The sequence below is a fragment of the Arachis ipaensis genome, chromosome B1 (assembly GCF_059453495.1).
Source record: "Arachis ipaensis isolate K30076 ecotype BB chromosome B1, ASM5945349v1, whole genome shotgun sequence".
NCBI classification, from domain to species: Eukaryota; Viridiplantae; Streptophyta; class Magnoliopsida; order Fabales; family Fabaceae; genus Arachis; species Arachis ipaensis.
The window spans coordinates 64934167-64945926 of NC_142436.1; the positions used below are offsets into that span (position 1 = coordinate 64934167).

Here is an 11760-nt window from a genome sequence, read left to right on the forward strand (position 1 = left end):
CTTTCTTCTGAGTCATCCCATTATTCACAGGATTTCTTTCAGAAATGTACATGAACTGGTTATTTGCAACCATCTCAGTGAGTTCCTGGGCTTCTGCAGGGGTTTTCTTCAGATGAAGAGATCCACTAGTAGAGTGGTCCAATGACATTTGGGACAATTCAAACAGACCATCATAGAATATACATAAGATGCTCCATTCTGAAAGCATGTCAGAAGGACACCTTCTGATCAATTGCTTGTATCTTTCCTAAGCTTCATAGAGGGATTCACCTTCCTTCTGTCTGAAGGTTTGGACTTCTACTCTAAGCTTGCTCAACTTTTGAGGTGGAAAGAATTTGGCCAAGAAAGCATTGACCAACTTTTCCCAAGACTTCAGGCTTTCTTTAGGTTGTGAGTCCAACCATATCCTAGCTCTGTCTCTTACAGCAAAGGGGAAAAGCATAAGTCTGTAGACCTCGGGATTAACCCCATTGGTCTTAACAGTGTCACAGATTTGCAAGAATTCAGCTAAGAACTGATGAGGATCTTCCAATGGAAGTCCATAAAACTTGCAATTCTGTTGCATTAGAGAAACTAATTGAGGCTTAAGCTTAAAGTTGTTTGCTCCAATTGCAGAAATTGAGATGCTTCTTCCATAGAAGTCAGAAGTTGGTGTAGTAAAGTCACCAAGCATCTTCCTTGCATCTCCACCATTGTTGTTGGGTTTGGCTGCCATGTCTGCTTCTTTTTCGAAATTTTCTGTAAGATCCTCTCCGGAGTGTTGTGCTTTAGCTTCTCTTAGCTTCCTCTTCAGAGTCCTTTCAGGTTCAGGATCAGCTTCAACAAGAATATTTTTATTCCTGTTCCTGCTCATATGAAAAAGAAGAGAACAGAAAAAAAGAGGAATCCTCTATGTCACGGTATAGAGATTCCTTTATATGAGTATAAGAAAAGAAGAATAGAAGAATGAAGTAGAGAGAGAATAAGAGGAATTTGAACACAGAGAGAGGGAGGGTGTTCGAATTATGAGTAGAAGAGAAGTGTTAGTAAATAATTAAATAAATAGAAAGAGATGAGAGAGAGAGTATTCGAATTTTGAAAAGAGGGAGAAGAAAAATATTTTTATTTTTATTTAATTAATTAAGTTGGAATTCGAAATTTAAGAAAAGAAACAAAACAAAATTAGAATTTAAAACAATTAGTTAATTAAAAAGAATTTTGAAAAAGTGGTTAATGATTTTCGAAAATTAAAAGTGAAAAAGTAGTTAGGTGGTTTTGAAAAAAGATAAGAAATAGTAAACTTTTTAAAATTAAAATAAATAAGTCAAGTGGTTAATTGAAAAAGATTTGAAAATAAATTTTGAAAAGATAAGAAGTTAGAAAAATATTTTGAAATTAAAATTTTAAAAAGATATGATTGAAATTTATTTTGAAAAAGAATTGAAAAATAAATTTAAAAAGATTTGATTTTAAAAATTAAAGTTGATGACTTGACTCAAGAAACTAAAAGATATGATTCTAGAATTTAAAGATTGAACCTTTATTAACAGGAAAGTAACAAACTTGAAATTTTTGAATCAAAGCATTAATTGTTAGTAAAGTTTTCGAAAATGTGAAATAAAAATAAGAAAAAGATTTTGAAAAATTTATTTAAGAAATTCGAAAATATTAAGAAGAAAAATGAAAAAGATTTGATTTTTGAAAAAGATTTGAAAATATAAAATTTTTAAATTGAAAATTTGACTTGACTAACAAGAAACAACTAAATTTTAAAATTTTTTGACTAAGTCAACCCAAAATTTCGAAATTTATGAGTAAAATAAGGAAAATATATTATTTTTTATTTTTTTGAATTAATGAAGAAAGAGAAAAACAACAAAATGACACAAGACATAAGAATTTAAGATCAAAACAAATAATGCATGCAAGAACACTTTGAATGTCAAGATGAACACCAAGAACACTTTAAGATCATGATGAACATCAAGAACATATTTTTGACATTTTTTTAAGAAAAGAAACACATGCAAGACACCAAACTTAGAACTTTTTAATGTTTAGACACTAATAATTCGAAAATGCACATGAAAAACAAGAAAAGATACAAAACAAGAAAAATTAAAGATCAAACAAGGAAAATCATCAAGAACAACTTGAAGATCAAAGAAGAATACAATGCATGAATTTTCGAAAATTTCTAATAAAATAAAAAAATATGTAATTGACACCAAACTTAAAATTTGACACTAGACTCAAACAAGAAACACAAAATTTTTTTGGTTTTATGATTTTATTAATTTTTTTGTATTTTTTCGAAATTAGTTTGGAAAAAGAAAATAAAGAAATTCAAATTTTTTAATAAGAATTCCAGGATTCGTGCAATGTTAGTCTAAAGCTTCGGTCCAAAAGAATTAGACATGGCCAAATGGCTAGCCAAGCTTTAGCAAAGCATTACATACAACAGCCAAATAGATAGGAATCCAAAGGCTCCTGCAATGATAAGTGGAAACCTCAGTCCAAAAGATTAGACATGGCTTAACAACCAGCCAGGCTTCAACATATCTCATGAAACTCTAGAATTCATTCTTAAAAATTCTAAAGAACAAATTTTTTTGAAAACTATAAATTTTTTTTTCAAAATTGAAAATAAAAAGCTTAAACATAAAATAAAATTACCCAATCTAAGCAACAAGATGAACTATCAGTTGTCCAAACTCGAACAATCCCCGGCAACGGCACCAAAAACTTGGTGCACGAAATTGTGATGACACTTTTCACAACTCCGCACAACTAAACAGCAAGTGCACTAGGTCGTCCAAGTAATACCTTACGTGAGTAAGGGTTGATCCCATAGAGATTGTTGGCTTGAAGCAAGCTATGGTCATCCTGTAAATCTTAGTCAGGAGGATTCAAATGTTTATGAGGTTTTGATAATTGAAAGATAAATAAAACATAAAATAAAATAAAATACTTATGTAATTCATTGGTGGGAATTTCAGATAAGAGTTTGGAGACGCTTTGTTGCTTCTAAACCTCTACTTTCCTATTGTCTTCATCCAATCATGCGTGCTCCCTTCCAAGGCAAGCTGTATGATCCTCTCGGATGAAAAATACCAGATACGGTTTCTGCACGGCTAATCAATTGTCGAATTTCTCGTCTCGGATGAAAAATACTAGGTATAGCTTCCGCACGGCTAATCATCTGTCGGTTCTCACTAGCGTCGGAATAAGATCTCTCTATCCTTTTGCACACTGTCACTGCACCCAACATTCGCAAGTTTGAAGCTCGTCACAGTCATCCCTTCCCAAATCCTACTCGGAATACCACAGATAAGGTTTAGACTTTCCGGATCTTAGGAATGCTGCCAATTGGTTCTAGCCTATACCACGAAGGTTGATGAGCGGATAATTTATACCCTTTTTGGCATTGTTTTTACATAGTTTTTAGTATGTTTTAATTACTTTTTATTATATTTTTATTAGTTTTTATGCAAAAATCACATTTCTGGACTTTAATAGGATTTTGTGTATTTTTTTGTAATTTCAGGTATTTTCTGGCTGAAATTGAGGGACCTGAGCAAAAATCTGATTCAGAGGCTGAGAAAGGACTGCAGATGCTGTTGGATTCTGACCCTCCTGCACTCGAAGTGGATTTTCTGGAGCTACAGTAGACAAATTGGCGCGCTCTCAATTGAGTTGGAAAGTAGACATCCTGGGCTTTCCATCAATTTATAATAGTCCATACTTTGCCGAGATTTGATGGCCCAAAATGGCGTTAAACGCCAGCCAAAAACTTTCTGGCGTAAAATGCCAGAACTGGCACACTTCTTGGCGTTAAACACCCATTTTGGCACCCAGGGTGGCGTTTAACTCCAATTTGAGGCATATGCACGTGGAAGCTTGAAAGCTCAGCCCAAACACTCACCAAGTGGGCCTTGGAAGTGGAATTCTGCACTATCTACACCTAGTTACTCATTTTCTGTAAACCTAAGTTACTAGTTTAGTATAAAAACTCCTTTTAGGGATTCAATTTGTAACTGATGACAATTTACATTTCATATTGTATCTTCTATGGCATGAGTCTCTAAACCCCATAGGTGGGGGTGAGGATCTCTGCTGTGTTTCAATGGATTAATGCAATTACTACTGTTTTCTATTCAATCACGCTTGATTCTATTCTAAGATACTCACTCGTACTTCAATATAGGGAATATGATGATCCGTGACATTCATCATTATTCTCAAATCTATGAAGGCGTTCCTAATAACCACTCCCATTTTATCTGAGCTTAACGTAGTCATTGGGCGACAGCTTGAGTGCGTATCTCTTAGGTCTCTGATCCATGGACCGAGTCCGTGAGATTAGAACCTTCGTAGTAGAGGCTAGAACCAATTGGCAACATTCCTGGGATTCAGAAAGTCTAAACCTTGTATGTGGTATTTCGAGTAGGATCTAAGAAGGGATGACTGTGACGAGCTTCAAACTCGCGAATGTTGGGCACAGTGACAGTGTGCAAAAGGATAGAGAGATCCTATTCTGACACTAGTGAGAACCGACAGATGATTAGCCGTGCGGTAGCTGTACCTGGTATTTTTCATCCGAGACGAGAAATCCGACAGTTGATTAGCCGTGCAGAAACCGTGCCTGGTATTTTTCATCCAAGAGGATCATACAGCTTGCCATTGAAGGAAGCCATACGTGTTTGGAGAAGAAGATAGTAGGAAAACAGAGATTCAGACGACAAAGCATCTCCGGAACCTCAACTTGTTCCTCATTACTGAATCACAAGTACCATTTATTTTATGTTATTTACTTTTCATAAACAAAATCATTTTTATCATTAATCTCTTGACTAAGATTTACAAGAAAATCATAGCTTGCTTCAAGTCGACAATCTCCGTGGGATCGACCCTTACTTACGTGAGGTATTACTTGGACGACCCAGTGCACTTGCTGGTTAGTTGTGCGGAGTTGTGAAAAGTGTAATCACAATTTCGTGCACTAAGTTTTTGGCGCCGTTGCCATGGATTGTTCGAGTTTGGACAACTGACGGTTCATCTTGTTGCTTAGATTAGGAAAATTTTATCTTTTTGGGTTAGAGTCACTAAAATTGAGTCTTCTATTATTATTTTTTTTGTTAAAATTTTAAAATCCTTGTTTTCTTTTTCTAGATTTTTTTTCAAAAATTTTAATAAATAGATAAAAATCAATAAACTAATAATTGAGTCTTCTGTTTGAGTTTAGTTTCATGTTTTAAGTTTAGTGTCATTTGCATGTTTTTTTATTTTCCTTCAATTTTTTTTGAATTGTATGCTCTTTTTATTCTTCATATTTTCGAGTTTTATGTTCCTTGTTCTTTCTTGATCTTCAAGTTGTTCTTGATAATTTTCCTTATTTGATCTTTAAATTTTATTGTTTGGTGTCTGTTGCTGTTTATCTTATACATTTTCGAATTATTAGTGCCCAAAGTATAAAAATTTTTAAGTTTGGTGTCCTTTGTGCTTTTATTTTCTTAAAGATTTCCAAAATTTGTTCTTGGTGTTCATCTTGATCTTCAAAGCGTTGTTGGTGTTCATCTTGACATTCAAAGTTTTTTTGTTTGTTTTCTTTGTTTTGATTTAAAAATTCTAAGTTTAGTGTCATTTTATTGTTTTTCTCTTTCCTCATTAAATTCAAAAAAATAAAAAAATAAAAAATATATTTTCTCTTTATTTTAATTGAATTTTCAAAATTTACATATAAAAATTCAGATTTTATTTTAAAATTTTTATCTTATCTTAGTTTTACATTTCAAAATTCAAATCTTTTTCAAAAATCATATCTTTTTCAAAATCATATCTTATCTTATTTCAAATTCAAATTTCAAATTTCAATTAAATTCCAAAATTCAAAATTCAAATTTCAAAATTTAAATTTTAAAATTTTAAAAATCAAACCTTTTCAAAATTTAAATCTTTTTCAAATCTTTATCTTATATTGTTGATTTTTTCAAAATTCAAAATTCAAATTTTAAATTTCAAATTTCAAAATTCAAAATTTAAAATTCAAAATTCAAATTTTAAATTTTAAATTTCAAATTTCAAATTTCAAAATTTAAAATTTAATTTAATTTTCAAATTTAAAATTTAAATTTCAAAACTTTTTAATTTAAATTTCTTATCTTCTCTTACCTAACTTATCTTATCTTTTCTAATCTCAATTTTTAAAATTATATCTTTTTCAAATCTTTTCCTTTATTTATTTTCTTACAAGTATCTTTAATTTTAAGACATATCTTTTTCAAAACTTCCTAACCACTTTCTCTCTCTTCATTTTTTCGAAAATCCTCACCCACTTATATTCGATGTTTCATTTATTCTATTTTATTTTATTTTCTTTTAATTTCGGTATTCAAAAAAAAAAAAGGAGAGAATAAAATTTTTATTTACAATCCACATCATCTCCCTTTCTCCATCATGGACCTAAGTGGAAATGAACAATCCAGAAGGACTCTGGGGTTATATGCTAACCCCACTACTGCTTCATATGGAAGTAGGATCTGCATACCCCCCATCAGAGCCAGCAATTTTGAGCTAAACCCTCAGCTTATTATGATGGTGCAGCAAAACTGCTAGTATTCCGGTCTTCCACAGGAAGAACCTACTGAGTTTCTGGCACAGTTCTTATAAAATGCTGACACAGTACGTGATAAGGAAGTAGATCAGAATGTCTACAGATTATTACTATTTCCATTTGCTGTAAAAGATCAAGCTAAGAAGTGGTTAAATAACCAACCCACAGCAAGCATAAGAACATGTAAACAGTTATCAGACAAATTCCTGAATCAATATTTCCCTTCAAAAAGGATGACACAGCTAAGGCTGGACATCCAAGGCTTTAAACAAGAGGATAATGAATCTCTTTATAATGCCTAGGAGAGGTACAGAGAGATGCTAAGGAAATGCCCCTCTGAAATATTTTCAGAATGGGTGCAGTTAGATATTTTTTACTATGGGCTTACAGAAAAGGCCCAAATGTCTCTAGACCACTCAGCTGGTGGATCTATACATATGAAAAAGACAATTGAAGAGGCTCAAGAGCTCATTGATACAGTTGCCAGAAATCAGCACCTGTACTCAAGTAGTGAGACCTCAGTGAAGGAAGAGGCTGAGGCAATATCCACTAAACTTAGTCCTCCAGAACAAATTATTAAACTCAATCAGCAACTGTTTTCTATAACAAAACAGTTAGCATAATTTAAAGAGATGCTACAAGAAACCAAAGATGCTAACCAGAATATGGAAAAACAATTGAATCAGACAAGACAGTAGTTATCTAAACAGATAACAGAAGAATACCAAGCTGTTTATTTAAGGAGTGGGAAGACATTGAATGTCTCAATTCAAGGCAGCAAAAAGTCAAGAAAGGAACAACTGATAGAGGATGACGAAGCCACTGCCCAAAATCCCTCCGAGGACAGTAAGAGCCCAGAGAGGAATGATTCTAGCGTTCAAACGCCAGAAAAGGGTGAAAAGTTGGCGTTAAACGGCCAGTAGATGGCCAATTCTGGCGTCCAAATGCCAGAAAAGGGTGGCAATCTGGCGTTAAATGCCCATACAGCACCCAATTCTGGCGTTCAAACGCCAATGGGGGATCAGACACCTGCAAGTGCTGATAACAACCTCCTTAGGCAGGCTTTTCCAACCACTTCTGTAGGAAGTAAACCTACAGCAACTAAGGTTGAAGAATATAAAGCCAAGATACCTTATCCTCAGAAACTCCACCAAGCGAAATAGGATAAACAATTTGCCCGCTTTGTAGACTATCTCAGGACTCTTGAAATAAAGATTCCATTTGCAGAGGCACTTGAGCAAATACCCTCTTATGCTAAGTTCATGAAGAGATCTTAAGTCATAAGAAGGATTGGAGAGAAACTGAAAAAGTTTTCCTCACTGAAGAATACAGTGCAGTCATTCTGTAAAGCTTACCAGAGAAGCTTAAAGATCCCGGAAGCTTTATGATACCATGCACATTAGAGGGTGCTTGTACTAAGACAGCTCTACGTGATTTTGGGGCAAGTATCAACCTAATACCTGCATCCACTATCAAAAAGCTTGGTTTGACTGATGAAGTTAAATCAACTCGGATATGCCTCCAACTTGCTAATGGCTCCATTAAGATTCCATCAGGTGTAATTGAGGACATGATTGTCAAGGTTGGGCCATTTGCCTTTCCCACTGACTTTGTAGTGCTGGAAATGGAGGAGCACAAGAGTGCAACTCTCATTCTAGGAAGACCTTTCCTAACAACTGGACGAACCCTCATTGATGTCCAAAAAGGGGAGATAACCCTGAGAGTCAATGAGGATGAGTTTAAGTTGAATGCTGTCAAAGCTATGCAGCATCCAGACACATCAAAGGACTGCATGAGCGCTGACATTATTGACTCCCTGGTGGAAGAGGTCAATATGATTGAGAGTCTCGAATCAGAGCTAGAGAACATTTTTAAAGATGTTCAGCCTAATCTGGAGGAACCAGAAAAAACAGAAGAACCTCTGAAAACTTCTCAGGAAGAGGAGAAGCCTCCTAAATCCGAGCTCAAACCACTACCACCATCCCTGAAATATGCATTTCTGGGAGAACATGACACTTTTCTAGTAATCATAAGCTCTGCTTTAGAGCCACAGGAAGAGAAAGCACTAATTCAGGTGTTGAGGATACACAAGACAGCTCTTGGGTGGTCCATAATGTAGTGTTTGTTTTGAGGTACTGGGACAGAGACTGGAAGATTGAGACTCAATATCATGTTTGTTGGTTCAGAGACTGGTACTAAAATTTTTGTCTCTGTCCCTAAAATTTTAGTATTTCAGTACCTCCAAAAAGTGGGGACATAGGAGACTAAAATTTTTAGAGATGAAAACTGAAACTTTAATAACATTTTATACCTAAAATACCCTATTTCAATTAATTAATTCCAATTTTACCCTTTGTACAAATTAAATTAGAGCTTCATTCTCGTTTCAATTTCTGTCTCCCATTTTACACCAAACAGAATACTGAGATTTATTTCAGTCTTTGTCTCTAAGTCTCTGTCTCTCAGTATCAGTCTTTCGGTCTTTGTCTCTCTACCAAACGCTACCTAAGTGATCTCAAGGGCATTAGCCCAGCCAGATGCATGCACAAGATCCTATTGGAGGATGATGCTAAGCCAGTGGTTCAACCACAGAGGCGGCTAAATCCAGCCATGAAGGAGGTGGTGCAGAAAGAGGTCATTAAGTTACTAGAGGCTGGGATTATTTATCCCTTTTCTGATAGCCCCTGGGTGAGCCCTGTCCAAGTTGTCCCCAAGAAGGGAGGCATGACTGTGGTTCATAATGAAAAGAATGAGCTGGTTCCTACAAGAACAGTTACATGGTGGCGTATGTGTATTGACTACAGAAGGCTCAATACAGCCACCAGAAAGGATCATTTTCCTTTACCATTTATAGACCAGATGCTAGAGAGACTAGCAGGCCATAAATACTACTTCTTTTTGGATGGCTATTCAGGTTACAACCAAATTGCAGTAGACCTTCAGGACCAAGAGAAAATAGCATTCACACGTCCATCTGGAGTGTTTGCCTACAGAAGGATGCCATTTGGTCTGTGCAATGCACCTGTAACCTTTCAGAGGTGCATGCTCTCTATCTTTTCTGATATGGTAGAGAAATTTCTGGAAGTCTTCATGGATGACTTCTTAATATTTGGAGACTCATTCAGCTCCTGTCTTGACCATCTAGCACTTGTTCTGAAAAGATGCAAGAGACTAACCTGGTTTTAAACTGGGAGAAATGTCACTTTATGGTGACTGAAGGAATTGTCCTTGGGCACAAAATTTCGAACAAGGGAATAGAGGCGGATCAAGCTAAGGTAGAGGTAACTGAAAAATTACCACCACCTGCCAATGTTAAGGCAATCAGAAGCTTTCTGGGGCATGCAGGATTCTATAGGAGGTTTATAAAAGATTTTTCAAAAATTGCAAAATCTCTGAGCAATCTGCTAGCTGCTGACATGCCATTTGTCTTTGACACAGAGTGTCTGCAGGCGTTTGAGACTCTGAAAGCTAAGCTGGTCACAGCACCAGTCATTTCTGCACCAGACTGGACATTACTATTCGAACTAATGTGTGATGCCAGTGACCATGCCATAGGTGCAGTATTTGGACAGAGGTATAACAAGCTTCTGCATGACATTTATTATGCTAGCCATGTTTTAAATGACGCACAGAAGAATTACACAACCACAGAAAAGGAGTTGCTTGCAGTGGTTTATGCTATTGACAAGTTCAGATCCTATTTAGTAGGATCAAAAGTGATTGTTTACACTGACCATGTTGCTCTAAAATATCTCTTCACAAAGCAGAATTCAAAATCCAGACTCATAAGATGGGTGTTGCTTCTGCAAGAGTTTGATATAGAAATAAGAGACAGAAAAGGGATAGAGAACCAAGTAGCTGATCACCTGTCCCGGATAGAACCAGTAGCAGGAGCGTCTCTCCCTCCTACTGAGATCTCTGAAACTTTTCTGGATGAGCAACTCTTCACCATTCAGGAAGTACCATAGTTTGCAGACATTGCAAACTATAAAGCTGTGAGATTCATACCCAAGGAGTACAGTAAGCAGCAAATGAAAAAACTGGTTTCTGATGCAAAGTACTACCTGTGGGATGAACCATATCTCTTTAAGAGATGCGCAGACGGAGTAATCCGTAGATGTGTGCCTAGAGAAGAGACACAGAAGATCCTATGGTATTGCCATGGATCACAATATGGAGGACATTTTGGAGGTGAGCGAACAGCCACAAAGGTTCTCCAATGTGGCTTTGATGACAAGTCATCTTAGCCTAGTTTCACTAGCCTTTTTCTTTTGTTTTCAATTGAATTATTCACTTTCTTGAGCCAAAAGTAAGCCAATTGGGTAGATTTTCATGTTTCCTTTGATTTAATCAACCATGTATGAATTCATGCTATTTCATGAGGTTTTATGCTATAATTGTCATATATTATGAAAGAATGAATATCTCATGATTTTGAGCATAGCTTTGATGTGTTTGGTTGATTAATGATAGGTGAAGAAAGCTTGGAGAAAGGTTGATGCAAGAAGGAATGGCTAGGAGGAATGACTTGAGTCTTGGATTAATTATGAACCAGGAAGCAAAAGCTGGACCAAAAGTTAGCCCCTAACTTTTTGGCTAACTTTTGGGCAAAAGCTGGAGCAAAAGTTAGCCCCTAACTTTTTGGCTAACTTTTGGGCAAAAGCTGGAGCAAAAGTTATCCCCTAACTTTCTGGCTAACTTTTGGGCAAAAGTTGGACCAAAAGTTAGACCCCTAACTTTTTGGATAACTTTTGGCATGAAAAACACTCCCTGGATGCACCAAAAGTTTGCGCCAACGTTAGCCCCTAACTTTTTGGCAAACGTTGGTGCCTGAAAAACTCCCTGGGCTAGCAAAAGTTTGCGCCAACGTTAGCCCCTAACTTTCTGGCTAACGTTGGCGCCATGAATAACTAAGGGGAGGCCAACGTTGGAGCAAAAGTTAGACCCCTAACTTTTGCCCCAACGTTGGTATCAGCAAAACAAGGGTGCTGATGTGAAAAGTTGGAGCAAAAGTTAGACCCTAACTTTTACTCCAACTTTTACTCAAGCTTTCATGATTCCAACCCGGTTCAAATCGGTTCTTCTCCAAACTCCAAGAGCAATTAACCAAGGCCTCTCTCAACCCAATTCCACCAAGAGCAAAGGCCCAATTGAAGGCTTGAAGACCA

At 35.9% G+C, this 11760-nt stretch overlaps 1 non-coding gene across 1 annotated transcript; it reads left to right on the forward strand.

Moving 5' to 3' along the window:
* Positions 1–202: 202 nt before the first annotated feature.
* On the forward strand, positions 203–310 carry LOC148576861 (small nucleolar RNA R71). Its single transcript, XR_015904219.1, has one exon. It is a non-coding gene; the product is annotated as a small nucleolar RNA R71 (small nucleolar RNA).
* Positions 311–11760: the final 11450 nt, after the last annotated feature.